At 48.2% G+C, this 15,567-nt stretch overlaps 1 long non-coding RNA gene across 2 annotated transcripts; it reads right to left on the bottom strand.

The window, feature by feature from the left end:
- Positions 1-1,261: 1,261 nt before the first annotated feature.
- LOC102900012 lies at positions 1,262-13,775 on the bottom strand. Of its 2 annotated transcripts, none has more exons than XR_002149143.3 (3): positions 13,581-13,775; positions 3,211-3,505; positions 1,262-2,880 (listed from the first exon to the last, which is right to left on the bottom strand). It is a non-coding gene; the product is annotated as an uncharacterized LOC102900012 (long non-coding RNA). The 2 variants fall into 2 exon arrangements; XR_441870.4 differs by having other exon boundaries at positions 3,211-3,432; positions 13,581-13,767.
- Between the last annotated feature and the right edge of the window lie 1,792 nt (positions 13,776-15,567).

Genomic DNA, 15,567 nt, shown 5'->3' with positions numbered 1-15,567 from the left:
ACTAAAATCAGTTTACATACACAGAACAAACTGAGGCAATGGAACCCCCGGAAGAATGGTTTTCTTTGCAAAAAGTATACTCTAGCAGAGTTGAAGGGTATACTTCAAGATCTGGCATTTGAAATCTTTTTTATTGGCTGGGAAACGCTGTAATCCTTTTCCATGAGGAAGACAACTTTAACACAGGCAGATAGAAATGAACAAAAATTGATGAACTGATAAAAAAAATCAGAGTCTTTATAAACTTAACTCAGTGTTTTAAAAAGTGTCTTGCAACCTATAATATTCCTCATTTGCAATTAGTTCCAAGTCTTCATATTCTTTTTATAATTTTTTTTTTTTTTTTTTACATTCTCATGACAATCTGGAAGAAGAAAACCATAGATTTTTATTAGGGAGCGAGTAAGGAAACTAAGGGCCAAAAAGGTGAGTCCTTTTGATTTCTAGCTCAGATTTTTATCAGATCTTATGGAACCGCCTTGTCCCACATCTCCATTAACAAAATCAGTAATGGTAGCAGCTAACATTCACTGAGTTTCCTTCTCTATGTCAGGTACATGTTAAGTACTGTGTGTCCGTTCTCTCGTTTAATACTTGTTATCACCCCTGTGAGATGGGTATCATCTCTGATTCGGTGAAGTTTCAGAAAGAAATAGCATGCCCAGGGTTACTCAGGCAGCCTGACTCTGCAGTTGAACTATTCTTGTAAAACTTTCTCATGAACACAGATGGATTACTACTTATCTTTTACACAAAGAGTCTCCAAAGATGCAAATTTGGGTGAGATGTTCAAATCAACATTTTCCTGCTACTTTATAGCTTTCACATACATCATCTCATTTAATTTTCACCACACCCCTGTAAAGCGGGAAAAAAAATGCAGACATTTTGTCCCTATTTTACAGGGACGAACCTGAACTTGATTCTCAGTAGCAGTTGTTCAGAGAATAGAGCGCTCTTGATATTCCTTGGTACCTGGGGGACTAACTCTGAGTTTCCAGGTAACTGTCCAAGTCACGGGTATTAGATGACTTGTTCAAGATCATTCACTCAGTCAATGGCGGACCTGGGACTTACATCACAGGTCGTTTGACTCCAAATTCAAGTACTTTCCCAACCAACTCAACTTCTAGACCACTGGCTGATCTAACAGCCAAAGGATGGTAAGAACCAAAGGATGGCCAGTTGGTCTCTTGAAATCTGTTCTCGCCTGACAACATATCCCATTGCTGGACCCCTCAACAAGTAAATTCTCAGACAGTTTTAGGAGATGATGAGTGATTTTTATTGGTTGAGCCATACAGGATGTGTTAGAGGTTAAAGCCCTGGGATGAGGAAGCTTGAAATACTTTGGGCAGGTGGCTTCCTTTCTCTACGCAAGCATCACCTCTGCTCCATTAACCTCGAAGCGTTGTTCTAAAGATAAAATGGCACAGTATTGGAAGATGCATTCTTCCCTTGGAGAGAAGGGTAACGTGGGCAGTCTCAAGGACGTGGTGTTTAACTTTTGTTCTAAAGCCGAGGTCCCAGAAAATGAGGGCCCGGACAGTGGAAGAAGAGCCAGCGGAGATGGTGTAGCTGGGGAATTCGATCTTCTGAGGCCAGAGAGTCATGGTCCTTCTTGATAAGTTGTTGGCAGACGACATTCAAGCTGACCCAGCTGAAGGAGTGAGAAGGCAGGCATAGGAGATCCCCGTCCGCTCCTTACTCAGGTATCACACCCAAGCAGCTGTCTCTTATTCCCTTTTCTATCACAGATAGCTTCTCCTGGCACGGGCTTGATGGTGAGGATAAAGACCTCAACTGAAGACAAACTCTTGTCTCTTTCCTCCACTGAGAGAAACTATGGCTTTGGGGAGGCTGGGTGATGCTACGCATATCTTGCCGATGCCTTACAGAGCGTCTTCCAGCTTGCAAAAACAAAACCAAACCTTTGTGACTGTCCCCCCCCCCCATCGTCCTTGTCCACGTGATTGTCATTCATTAACTTACTCATCACAAATGTATTCAGACAACGACTCCGTGCCAGACACAGAGCTTGGCACTAAGGAATGACCGTGATATTCGGAGACACGCTCCCCACCCTGGAACTCACAACCCAGCAGGCCTTGAAGCCTGTGTGCCGAAATGGTCCTGGGCTAGACGCTATTCCGATTGAGACATGATGTGGCTCCTGCTCTCAGGGCCTTTCGGTCAGAGGCAGGCACTCAAAAACAGCAAGAGTGGAGGATTACTTACGCCAAGCGGATCAATAAATCGTTTCTCCTCTATAGGAGACTTAGGTGCCTCAGAGGGCTCCAACAGCAAATGCTCGGTTCCTTGATCCCAACCCACTTTGGGGATGTCCACAGTTGTCACAAGCAAACGAGGACTCAAAGAATTGGAGTCACTTTTCCTACAGGAGTTGAGTCAGAGGTACAGCCACTCTCCGAGCAGTCCCCCTAGGGCCCGCAGTCTTAAAAGTTGCAGGAGTCTGAGGGAGTACCGTGGGCAAAAGGCTGTGGGGAATTCTGGCCGATCGGAGGATCAGCAGGGAGGTGTTGTCCTGCTGATTACTGAATTAGGAGAAGGCTGGCGTCCTCAGAGCCAAGAGAAGCGTTCTAGTTTTGAAGGTGCTGTCCAGCCCCAATTCCGGGACACCTTGACCCTCACCCTGAGCGTTTTTGCCACGGTTAACCAACACGAATGGGAACTCCAGATTGCTGTTTTCACCCTCCCGAACCTGTAGCAGTTCAGGTTCAAGTAGTTCAAGCAGTTCAAGCAGGTTCAAGCAGTTCAAGTAGCAGTTGTTCAGAGAACAGACGGCTCTTCGTGTTCCTTGGTATCTGGGGGACTGTCTCTGAATTTCCAGGTAACCGTCTAAGTGCTTCCGTCTCTGGCCTTCGGGTTCCAAAATAATAAAACAGAAAATCAGATGACGCAGACACACAGTGTCTCTTTCCGACCTACCTCCTTTCCTCAGCCTCTGTCTGAAATGTCAGGCCCGGCTCCTCAGGGAACGAGATCCTGAGGAAATGGGGTCAGAACTGAAGGAGCAGAGGGCCGGAAAGGGGTTGGGAAGGAGGGTTGAGGGAATGAATGAGGTTATGGGAACAAGAACAGGGAGGGGGTCCCAGCCCTCCACGCCTCTCCCACTCTGGTGGCCTCCCTCTCTCTCTCTCTCTCCCTTCCCTCTTACTCCCAAGGTAACTAGATGGCCTGGATTTTGACCTTCGGTACCGTGTCTGACACATTTCATCCTTTGCTGCGGCCCACCGCTTCCTGTCTTCCGGCTTACTTCTGTCGCTTGCTCACTCGCCTTCTTTCGGACCGGATGACATTGACTCCTCCGTTCTTCGTTCCCCAACCTGGGAATCGGATTTGCCTCCGAAACGGCAGGCTTTTTAAGAATGAAGATTCCTTATCCTTAACAACATAGGTTGTGGTGGAAGTCTTCAAACAGGGAGAGGGTAAATAAATGTGGGCTCAGAGACATCGACATTTCGGAATGCTGGTCCTAGGGGCACTCCATGGAAAATACAGAGTAGATTTTTTTTTTCATTTTACGGATGGAGAAACGGATGCCCAAGACAAGTGGTCAGAGGCCACTCAGAAAATCAGACACAGGGGGCGCCTGGGTGGCGCAGTCGGTTAAGCGTCCGACTTCAGCCAGGTCACGATCTCGCGGTCCGTGGGTTCGAGCCCCGCGTCGGGCTCTGGGCTGATGGCTCAGAGCCTGGAGCCTGTTTCCGATTCTGTGTCTCCCTCTCTCTCTGCCCCTCCCCCGTTCATGCTCTGTCTCTCTCTGTCCCAAAAATAAATAAACGTTGAAAAAAAAAAAAAATCAGACACAGGGTAGGAGACCAGGGCTCCTGCATCCCGTTTAGTGTTGTCGGAAAACATAAATGACTTTTGAGGGAATTTAGATAGAATACCATTCAGCAATAAAAATGAACGACCTAGTGATATGTGCCGCAGCATGCATGGACCTCAAACGCATCGTGCTAAGTCAAAGCAGCCAGATGCAAAAGACTACATAGTATGGGATTCCATTTATAAGAAATGCCCGGAAAAGGCAAATTTATAGAGACAGAAAGCAGATCAGTGGTTGCCTGGGACTGGGAAGGGAGCAAGAGTTGCCTGAAAACGAACACGGTAAAACTTTTTGGTGTGATAAAATGATCTAAAACTGGAATGTGGTGACGGTTGCATGAGTCTATAAATTTGCTAAAAATCACATGATGATACATATATAATAAGTGAATTTGATGGTATGTAATGTATGCCTCAATCAAGCTGTCTCCAAAGAAAGGAGTTAGATATGTTTAAGAGTGAGGGATCTCTGATATGTGCCAACTCTGCTAAACCTTTTTAAAAAAATTTTTTTAATGTTTATTCATATTTGAGAGAGAGAGAGAGAGAGAGAGAGACAGAGCGTGAGGGGGGAAAGGGCAGAGAGAGAGGGAGACATAGAATCCCAAGCAGGCTCCGGGCTCTGAGCTGTCAGCACAGAGCGTGACGTGGGGCTCGAACTCATGAGCTGTGAGATCATGACCTGGGCTGAAGTTGGCCACTTACCTGCCTGAGCCACCCAGGTGCCCCAAACCCTGCTAATCTTTTAAGGGAATGTCTCGGGAACCAGCGCTACCCCCACGATCTCCCTAGAAGGTCACTATGAGAGACATAAGATTTGGCTCTTTGGCCTATGGAACACCCAGGCTGGCATTTTTCATTTTTTACAAATGTCCTCCTTTCTAAAATAGAGAAGTTTCCTAAAGAGAACAGGTGCGTCTCACTCATCACTCTTATGGCCTCACCAGCACTGTGACCGGCATGCAGGTCGTGCCTCTCAAAAAATGCAATGAATTGATTCATCCAGAGGCACCTGGATGGCTCAGTTAGTGGGGCGCCCAGCTTTGGCCCAGGCCACGGTCTCCCAGTTCATGAGTTTGAGCCCCACATCAGGCTGTCTGTTGTCAGCGCAGAGGCCGCTTGGGATCCTCTGTCCTCTGCCCCTCCCCAACTTGCACTCGCTCGAAAATAAATAAACATTTAAAAAAATGAATTCAAATGAACTCTACTTCTGCCGTGTGCTGCTGTGTCACGTGACCATGGGCGCCTTTGGGTACCGTTTGGTTTCTAGAGCAGCACCTTGGTGGCAACAGGTTGCTTCCCTCACACCCGGACCTCCTCAGAGATCAAAGCCTTTGGAGAAGACAGGTTGGGTTACGTACACGCCCAGGAGACTGTGGAGTCTCAGCTCTCTTTATTTTTTTTAAAGATTTTTGTTTTTTTTTAAAGTAATTGCTATACCTAACATGGGGCTCGAACTCACAACCCCGAGATCAAGCATCACGTGCTGTACTGACTGAGCCAGCCAGGCGCCCCTTAGCCCCCTTTAGATTTCCCTCTTCTCTTCCCATGTACCTTCTTCAAGTTGGCCTCAAAAATATAATCACCCCAGGGCAAATAAGCTACAAAACCCTAAACATTCTCCGTCTGATTGCACATCCAATCCCTCTCCGTGCCCCTCACACCATGCTCCAAATCAGGCATCAAGTGTCATGAAATCCAAGTGAAAGATATGCTAAATATAATGGAAGGAAGGAGTGATTGGAAAGTCGGTCTATAGTCTGATTTCCTTCTCCCCAGTTCTGAGCAAAGGGAAACGTTTGCTCTGGTATTTCTTGCCGGCAACTACTGTGAGCCACTGCAGCCAGCAGTGGTGAGACAGCCTTGGCTGTTTAAGCGATGGATTATTTCTCCAAATGATCCCTCTTGAGTGTTTCTGATCACTCTTGAAAGTTGGGGCTCAACGTCCTGTAGACCGAAAGGAGTGAAGCCTCCAGGTTTTGTGAGGCCTTACTGCTTGTCATTGGGGCGTTCCTCTTTAAGTTACAGAGTAAAGCCATTAGAGAACCAGGCACAAGGCCCTAGAAGGTTCTGTACAAATGAGGGGCTCTGACTCTTAAAGTTTCATTAGCTTTATGGTAAACCCGCGTCTGACTCAGAGAGTGAAGTCCGGTTATATCCCGTCCAATTCTTCAAGCCCTGACTGAATTAGGTATCTATTCCTGGTTTTTCCTGTGGATATCCTGTACCCAACACATGTATTCCACAAGATGGCTCTGGCTCAACAAAATGGCTTTGGCAGCTGAGTCTATCTAATGAAAAAGTTCCAACGGGCTGGATGGACACTCCTTCCATTTAGTGACTCATGGCACTTAGAATCGCCCTCTGTTCAGAGTAGATGGTTTCTCCTGCTGTGCATCATGGAGGGTGAGGAACTTGTGCCCAATTCTGGAAGCCCCTGATGGCTCCAAGCCTCGAGGATTTGTGTTGTTGTGCAGCGGAAGGGCCTGGAATGTTCCAGTACATTCCACCAGTGGCCTTTGTGACCCCTGCTTCCAATCAACTTGGGCAAAGGCCTGGTAGTCTACAAAGTATCCTGTATTCTGCTGGGGTAGGAAGCAGCTTGGCCTTGCTTCTTCCATGCCACTCTGATAATATCGCACAAGTTGGCACCTTCCTTGGAAGTCCCACCCAGAAGCTCTTTCCAATTCTTTGATCTCCTGGGTGTTGGCCTAGACTGTCAAGCCAGGGTTTAGAACCCAACCCTGCCGATTTCTCGGCCCCTGTGCACTCAACTCTGAATTCTTCCGAGGACAGATTGAAAATCCTGGGATCCCTGAACCAGTGGTGGGCCTGCATTCCTCAAAATGCCCAAGAAGCCTGTACCACCTGTGGAGACAGTAACGTCAGGACCCCCGGAAGGAAGGCATATAATCAGGATGCTAAAGGCCATGTGACCCTGCTACACAGCATAGAAGAAAACATCCACCTACTGGGTGCTTACTATAGGCTAGGTAATCTGTACACGTAATCTCATTTAATTCTCGGCATTATTATACCCTATACAGTAGGTATAATTACCCCCATTTCACAGGAAGGAAAACTGAGGCTCCGAGAGGTTAGGAAATGGGTTGAAAGTTATATAGATAAAAGTGACAGGCCCACCTGCTTTTAAGGACTGTGTGTATAACCTGCTACTGGGCGCTGGGAGGGTGGGGGTCAGAGGGATACAGACCTATAGGTCCATCCCTTCCCCAGAGGCTGAAGGTCAGAGTTAGGAAAACAGGCCGGACCAGCCATGCCACCCATCAGACCACCTACTACCCTGCCTCCCTGTCACTTCCCCAGCCTTAAACTCTTTCAAATTCTGCCTTTGTTTATATCACAGGAAGCTGTGCTCAGAAATGATGGAGGTGAATCTGGCAGGTTCCAGCTGTTCCCGGTGTGGGAGTCGAACATTTTTTGGAACTTCTCCTTGCCAAGAGCGTGTCTTTCCTTCAGCGGACTAGCCTAGGATCAAATCCATTTGCTTCCTCCGAGCTTCCCAGCTCGGAGGAGGGGAGAGAGATGGGGAAGCTGGGGGGTTTCCATTTGGAGAAATGGGAGAAAATGAAAGGGGGTAGAAGGGCAGCATTGCTCTCTGATCAAGGCCTCCAGAGCTCCAGAGCCAAGACTCTTAAGAAATTTCTGTAGTGTGGCAGGTAAAGTGAGAAAGCTCTTTGTGGGGTCAAAAGAGAGGCGACAAGAGGAGGCCCTGTGGAAGCCTCACCAGAGGAGGGTGGGAAGGAGGTCCTGGTCATTGATCCAGGCCCCGGATGCCCGCGCGGCTCTGAGGGTTAAGAGTGGACTCTTGGTTTCGGCTCAGGTCATGATCTCACTGTGCGTGAGTTTGAGCCCCACGTTGGGCTCCATGCTGACAGTGCAGAGCCTGCTTGGGATTCTCTCTCCCTCCTTCTCTCTCTGCCCCTTCCCCACTCCCGTGCTCTGTCCCTGTCTCTCTCTCTCTTCAAAATAAATAAAGTAAAAGAAAGAAAAAAAAAAAAAAAGAATTGATCCAGGACCAAAAAAGTGTGCTTGAATTCTGAAACCACCGTAATCAAAAACGAAAGGGACTCGCCCCTGGGACTCTGTCTCCCCATCTCTGGGGTGGGGGAACAAAATAAATTGCACCCTTGCTGGATTGTGCTCTCCACGGCCCCAACACACCGGCTACACCGCTTGCCCGGCCTGTCCGACAGCTCGGCGGGGAAGCGTGTGTTTGGCTGATAAATGATGAGCACCATTGCCTGTTGCCCATTTTCTTTTCTCCCTGCTTAGTTTGCTGTAAACTTCTGCCTGGCAGGGAGCCCCCGAGAGAGGTGGGGTAGAAAGGGTCCTCCGGACAGTATTTAATACTCAGTGATTTATGGGCTGCTGGAAGGTGGGCAGGGGGTGGGGTGCAGAGCGGGGAAGCCCCCGGGACTAGCTGCCACCGTGACGCGTCAGCACACCATTGACAAGAGTCAAAGGTATTTACCTGATACATGTGCCTTCGGTTTCAAGATACCCCTCCTGGGCCCTAAGACTCGGGTACCATCTGGGATGAGACGCGTGCAACTGGCTGGAATGAGTCTAATGGACATACATCCAACTCTAGCCTTTCCTGTAAGCCTCCCACTGCTGGGCGAGGGAAGAAATAAGTGAGGTGGAGAAGCTCAATGGCTGTTTTGGGAGGATTTATTTTTTTTAATGCATAAGAATTCTTTTGAACCCTCCACGGCTCCAAGAAAAACTATTTGAAATGTCCCTGCTTCAGGGGCCAGGGGGTTAAGTGCCAGGGATGGAAGGCTAAATGCCAGAGATGCTGGTCGCAGGGATTCTTGGGACGGGGGGCTAATGGCCTCCCTGCTGTGGGCTCAGGAATACCAGGCCCAGGCTTTGGTTGCCCTGAGAGATGCAGCCATTTTTACTTCTGACTGAAGGGCACCACCTTCTGGGATTTTCCCTTCTCTGGTGAAACACCAGAGTAGAATATGCCCAGGGGACCCACAAGGCATGTGCCCAAGAGTCTGGAGGGCACTGAAGGAGATAACAACGTGAGGTAGGGTGAGGCCTGTGCTTTATATAGTTTAGAGTTTGGCCCTTGCTGGTGGAAAGAAGATGCATTTTGTCAGAGCGCCTGGTAAATTACCCTTCATAAGTATGATCTCAAAAGGTCAAGGGATGGGCCTTGAATAGCCCTAATGTCCCTGAAACAGTCTATTGTATAGCTATTGTCTATACATGTAAAGGAACCCTTCTTGGCCCTATTCATCCTTCTCTTTCTTTCTTTCATTCTTTCACTCGGCCTTTGGGGTTTCCCAAGTGAATGACTGCTTACTACCTTATCCCCTGACCCAAGACTACCCGCCTTTAAGCTCTAACAACAAAACAGCTCAACAGGCGTTTCTTGAGCTCCTACTATGTGCCAGGCATCCCACTAGGTGCTAGGGATCTAGAGATGAACAACGCACACGGTTCATTTCTCTGGGGGAGTCCACAGTCTAGTTTTCAAGAGATTTTCCTCTGTGCTGACCTTTGGGGATTTGGTAATCAAACCGGCATCTGACCCCTCTTTGTTTTTGTACGCCTGGCTCAGCCCCTCAGCCTCCGTCTTTCCGGTCTTTTAAAGTTTGTTTCATACTTAAAGTTTGTCTCCACTTTTCCGTTGCTAATTTGCATGACTCTCTCTGGACTCTGACAGGTCTCCCTTGGGAGCCGAGTGACCGGAATCAGGCACTGTCCTTTGTAGACAAATGCTATGTGAATGTGTGCGCGCGAGCAGCACTACGTTTTCTGACTTCCTTCATTGGCCTGTTTGCCATTCTTTCAAACATCCAGGAGTCACGGAGTGCCCACTAAGCACCACGGTAGGTACTGCGCTGGGAACTGAGGTTGCAATGGTAGGTGAAACGGACACTCCCCTCACGGAGCCTTAAGTCTGGGGTGTGTGTTATGGGGATAGAAGATAAAGAATCCAAAAGGCACCGAAATAAACACACCATTACAAACTTGAGACTCGAGGGCCGCGAAGAAATGTACAGGGTGCCTCAGAATGTCGAAATGGGAGCCTGGAAATCCAGTCTGGAAAGGGTTCCCTGAGGAAACGACATTTGACCCGAGATCTGAAGGAGTATGGAGGTAGGTAGAAGGGGATGAGGGAGAACATTGCGAGTAAAGTGCAAAGGTCCTGAGGTCGAAGGGACCAGCGTGCTCCAGTGGAACTGCAGGCAGGCCAGTGAGGCTACATACGGCACAGAGAATGAGGTTGTGTGGGATAAACGGAAGAAAGACCATGCAGGACACTACGGGCTAGGTAAGGATGCCAGTCGTTATCCTAGAGCAGCACATGAGGCAGAAATCTCTGGAAGAGTGGCTCTTTTCCCCAGCTTACTAATGCTGCTTCTACTTATCTTGAAGGAGAACAGTAACGATCGTCTGAACTCCTAAGAACATTCCCGGTGTCCTGGCATGGTATGGCTATGTTTGCCTGGCACTGGGGAGGCCCAGGACTGATAAGCCAGCCCCAGCCTGGCGGCCCTCAGGCCAGGGATGGCCCCTGCTCCTGTGGACAGAGGAGCAGGGGTGGAGGGTGGGTGGAGTGCTTTGCCTGAGCTATCAGCTCCACGGTGACGCTTGGAACAGCCCCAAGACTATGGCTCTTGTTCCTAGATAACTCTATCAGGTATACATACCCCCATTTAAATGGCCTGCTCGCCCTGCCACCCTTCCTGTACAGCTGTTCTCCCCACCTGATCTGGGGAAGGCCCCTGGATAAGAACTCTGACTGCCTAGAACCTGGGGTCTTGACCTGCTGAGTTCAGGCATCTGTACCGTCTGGCACCGTGTATATTTACACATCCTTGATAGTTTGCCACGGGAAGTTTTCCTCCTGAAGTCATGGGAGAAGAGGGTCATGGTGATTGGACTTAGCCTTTCTGAAGGCCTCTCCTTCCTTCCTTCTTGTCCTTTATTTGGAGAATGTGGTTTGGTGTAGTGACATCTACTGGCAAAGCTAGGCAGGTAAGCAAATGACCAGATGCCCACTCATCCTCAAGCAATTTCTAGTCTAGTAAGACAAATCATCCTAAGCCTCTGATATTGGTTAGAGCAAGACACGTTGGACCACGTACGTGCTGGTTTGCCTTAAATACAGAAATGTTCTTTCTAGTTGCGGTTTCCATCCCTCGCTCTGGCCAGCTGATTCACATTTGGGTACAGTGAGTCACAAGGGAGGCTGGGTAAGCATGTGTAAATGACTCAGAGGGACCCATTCCGAGCCCCCATTCCTGGGAAAGCATCTCCCAACAAAATAAAACGACCCACAGTTTACGCATGGCAAAATTCAGGGTCAGTTTTCATCCTCCTGAAGTTTGACTGGTTTGGGAAATGTTTTTCCCTGGGACTCAGTTTCTCCTAAGTCGCTGGGAAAATGTCGTCTACAGAACCGTCTTCAAGGTTCCTGTAGTTGGCTAAGAGGGACTGTAGTTTTAATGTGGCTCCTTGACTCTTGCTGAGATAAAACAGAGTCTGCCTCCTCACTGCTTTAACTCCTGTCACCTGCATACTCTGTTCACCGTGTCATTCTCTCTCAACAGCACGCATACTTGACTAAGAGTTGGCCCCTAGAGGTAACTGGGAAGCCAGAACAGAGCAGGAGAAAGTACTGGACCAAGGATTATGAAGCGAACGGTCTGCGTTCTTGACACAACTGACTCTGTAACTGGATGTGGCTCGCACGAGGCATCTGTCTGTCTACCTGTCTATACCTCGTTCGGACTTAAAAAGAAAGTCATCAAGGGGCGCCTGGGTGGCTCAGTCGGTTAAGCGCCCGACTCTTGATTTCGGCTCAGGTCGTGATCTCGTGGTTTGTGGGACCGAGCCCTGCCCTGGGCTCTGCTCTGACAGTGTGGAGCCTGCTTGGGATTCTCTCTCTCCCTCTCTCTGCCCCTCCCCGCCTTGTGCTCTCGCTCACTGCCTCTCTCCCTGTCTCAAAAGTAAATAAAATAAACATTCAAAAAAGAAAGAAAAGAAAATCATCAAGGCCTCAGTAGGGAAATGAGTAATGAGTGGGATTTCATGGAAGAGGAAACAGAACTAGTAAAGGGACACATGGAAGACTGAAGTATATCCTAACCAGAAATAAAAATCAAAAGGACATTGGAGGGGTGCCGGGGTGGCTCAGCCAGTCTGACTCTTGATTTCCGCTCAGGGTTGTGGGATTGAGCCCTGTGTCAGGCTTCACGCTGAACGTGGAGCCTGCTTAAGATTCTCCCTCTCTCCCCCTCTCTGTCCCCTCCCATGCTAGTGCAGGTGCGCATGCTCTCTCTCTCAAAAAAACAAAAAACAAACAAACAAAAAAACTAAATAGGGGTGCCCAGGTGGCTCAGTCAGTTAAGTGTCTGACTTCAGCTCAGGTCATGATCTCACAGTTAATGAGTTCAAGACCCGCATGGGGCTCTGTGCTGACAGCTCAAAGCCTGGAGCCTGCTTCAGTTTCTGGGCACCCCCCCCACTCCTCCCCCACTTATTCTCTCTCTCTCTCTCTCTCAAAAATAAACATTTAAAAATAAATAGACATTTAGGGGTGCCTGGGTGGCTCAGTTGGTTGAGCGTCCGACTTTAGCTCAGGTCATGATCTCATGCTCCGTGAGTTCGAGCCCCACGTCGGGCTCTGTGCTGACACCTCAGAGCCTGGATCCTGCTTTGGATTCTGTGTCTCCCCCTCTCTCTATCCCCTCCCCTGCTCAGGCTCTGTCTCTCTCTGTCTCAAAAAACAAAAAAAAAACAAAAAAAACCACATTAAATAAATAAACATTTAAAAAAATTTTAAAAATAAATTTTAAAAAGCACATTGGAGGCACAGTTTTCATTCTGACGAAATAACAAGATCTTAAAAAAAAATTGCAAGATCTTATTAAATGGTAACACTTAATCACTTCTGGGAACAATGTCTTAAAATTGGCACCCTTGCACAATGACGGTGACACTTTAAATTTGGGCAAGTGTTTGGGGAAAGAAATAAAGCAATATATAAAGGATAGGCATAGTAACAGGACAGACCTATGGAGGCATGCAAACACTTGCTACAGCGTTATCTGACCCTCAATAATCTCGAATAGAGGAAAGAGCACATTTTTTATTTTTTAATTTGAGGTAGAGAGAGTGAGAGGGAGCGTGCGCGCAGTAGGGAGGGGCAGAAGGAGAGAGAAAAATCTCAAGCAGGCTCCACACTCAGCTCAGAGCCCAACATGGGGCTCGATCCCACAACCCTGGGACCACGACCTGAGCCGAAATCAAGAATCGGACGCTCAACCAAGCCCCCCAGGCGCCCCAGAATGAGCACTTGATGTCACAGTACCAAAGCGACATCACACAGCAATTATAATTTCAGTTATGAAGACCATAGAGACACATGGCGAATGTTGAGAATATGTAAGAAAATGTGAAATTTCATGTAAACGCTGAGTGCGTCTATGAAACAAAAATGTGCACAGTAATAAAGTGTAGGCCTGTGGAGAGAAACTGAACCGCACCCTGCCAAAAGAAAAGTAAGTAAATAAAAGTAGCTTGGTGGCAGCAGTGAGGCTAAGATGTCTTATTCTCGAAAGTCATACTCTCCCAGCCCCCTCTATACACACTTGTCCTGCATTGTCTGCTCTGGGAGGGGAAGGACCATGTCCGTTTATCCACAGTGTGCGCTCAGCTCCCAGTCCAAGCCTAGCACTTACCAGATGCTCAGTAAATATTGGTGGAATGGGTACGCGAAAATGCCTGCAGTCCAAAAAGTCTCAACCCAGGATCGCTGGGTATGTTCCATCCTGGGGCATAAACAGGAACTTGGTTTCGCTCGAATAAAAAAAATGAAGGCGGGGCGCCGGGCTGGCTCCGGCCGTAGAGCATGTGACTCCTGATCTCCAGGTTGTGAGGTCAAGCCCTCAAGGTGGGCGGAGCTTACTCAAAAAAAAAAAAAAAAAAAAAAGAAGAAGAAGTCCTATCCATAATTCCCTGGTCTTCTTGATAAGTGAATTTGGGCATGGAGAACCCAGGGAGAGACAGTCTGTTAGAGCAAACCCAATTACCACCCAGGAACATATGTTGCCCTGAGGCCTCCGCTGCCATAGCAACACCCTGTGACTATAACTACAGCCTTGGAGGGCTTTGGCCTTGTCAAATGTGGAAAAGGATGTCTTTATCACAGGCAGGCTTTGTGGGCAGATGGACTTCCCGAGGGAGATTGGATCGGGGAAGGGAGGTAGATAAGGAGAGGAAGGCGGGTGAGGAAGGGCAAGGGTGACAGAAGTACTATGGGATCAAGATTAGGGTGATTTTTTTTTTTTTTTTAAAGCCATTTTCAAAATGTGGTGATTTGACTGTTTAGTTTTGGTGGTTATTTTTAACCCCAGCTGCAGAGGCGGGGAGCTATGCCTGAGCCCGCTGGGATCTGTCCAATACCTTCCCCCAGGGTGGGGTGGGGGAGGGGTGGTGGCTAAGGGGGATACAAGAACCAAATTCCCAAGTGGCCAAGAAGGTAAGAGAAGTTCCAGGCCACCTCCAAGAAGAGTAAGAAAGACATGACCATTCGTGGCTGCGCTGACTCCATTTTTAAGGCGGCTGTACACAAAAATATTTTAATATGAATTATGGTCACATCAGCAGCCTCTGAGCTTCTCCCAAAGGGATAGAGACTAAGCCAATACCTCTACTTAGAAGTTACGAGACTGGCCTGGCTACCCTGGCCGCTAAAATGGCCAAGGCATGCGTCTCCACCTTGCAGGTCAGCTTTCTGCACGCAGAGGAAACTGCTGTTTCTAACCCTTCCGAGACCCATCACTGGTCAAAAAGCAGGTTTAAGAGGAGAGAGGGTGGCTGGTTCCTGACTGAGCCAACACTTGGCAGTGGCCACTGCATTTACTGGGCCCTTTAAGATGTCAGGCAGCAAGGGAGAAGCTGGAGACGGTGTAGCCAGCCAGGCAAGGCTCCCAACCTCCAGGAGCTCCCAGGCCTTGGAAGGAGACAACCACCAACCACACTTTGCATCTGAAATATGGTACCTATCATTTTTACTGACAAGGGAGCATTTTAAAGGAAGTTGAGGGATTTTTTTTTTAACATTTTATTTTACTTTTTGAGAGACAGAGAGAGACAGAGCACAAGCAGGGGAGGGTCAGAGAGAGAGAGAGAGAGAGAGAGAGAGAGAGAGGCACAGAATCCCAAGCAGGCTCCAGGCTCCGAGCTGTCAGTACAGAGCCCGATGGGGGGCTCGAACCCACGAATGCGAGATCTTGACCTGAGCCGAAGTCAGATGCTCAACCGACTGAGCCACCCAGGTGCCCCAAGGAAGTTGAGGAATCTTTTAAAGAGCTTACAAATGTGACTGAGACAAGATACAGACAAGAAATGCACAAGAACATACACCAAAGACTACCCCCACTTCTGACCTTGCTCTGTTCCTCTTCAATTCAGGGTAAGTTATCATAGAGTCTGATGTTTAACCAACTGAGCCACCCAGGCCCCCCAACCCAGATGTGAGAGACAGAGAATCTTTTTTTTTTTTTTTTTAGTTTTTTTACATTTATTTAGGTTTTTAAAAAAATTTTTAAATGTTTATTTATTATTGAGAGGCAGAGATACACAGAGCATGAGCAGGGGAGGGGCAGAGAGAGGGGAGACACAGAATCTAAAGTAGGCTCCAGGCTCTGAGCTGTCAGCACAGAG

The sequence above is a fragment of the Felis catus genome, chromosome E1 (assembly GCF_018350175.1).
Source record: "Felis catus isolate Fca126 chromosome E1, F.catus_Fca126_mat1.0, whole genome shotgun sequence".
NCBI classification, from domain to species: domain Eukaryota; kingdom Metazoa; phylum Chordata; class Mammalia; order Carnivora; family Felidae; genus Felis; species Felis catus.
The sequence above is the reverse complement of the archived record's forward strand: the minus strand, read 5'-3'. Positions and strand labels throughout refer to the sequence as shown.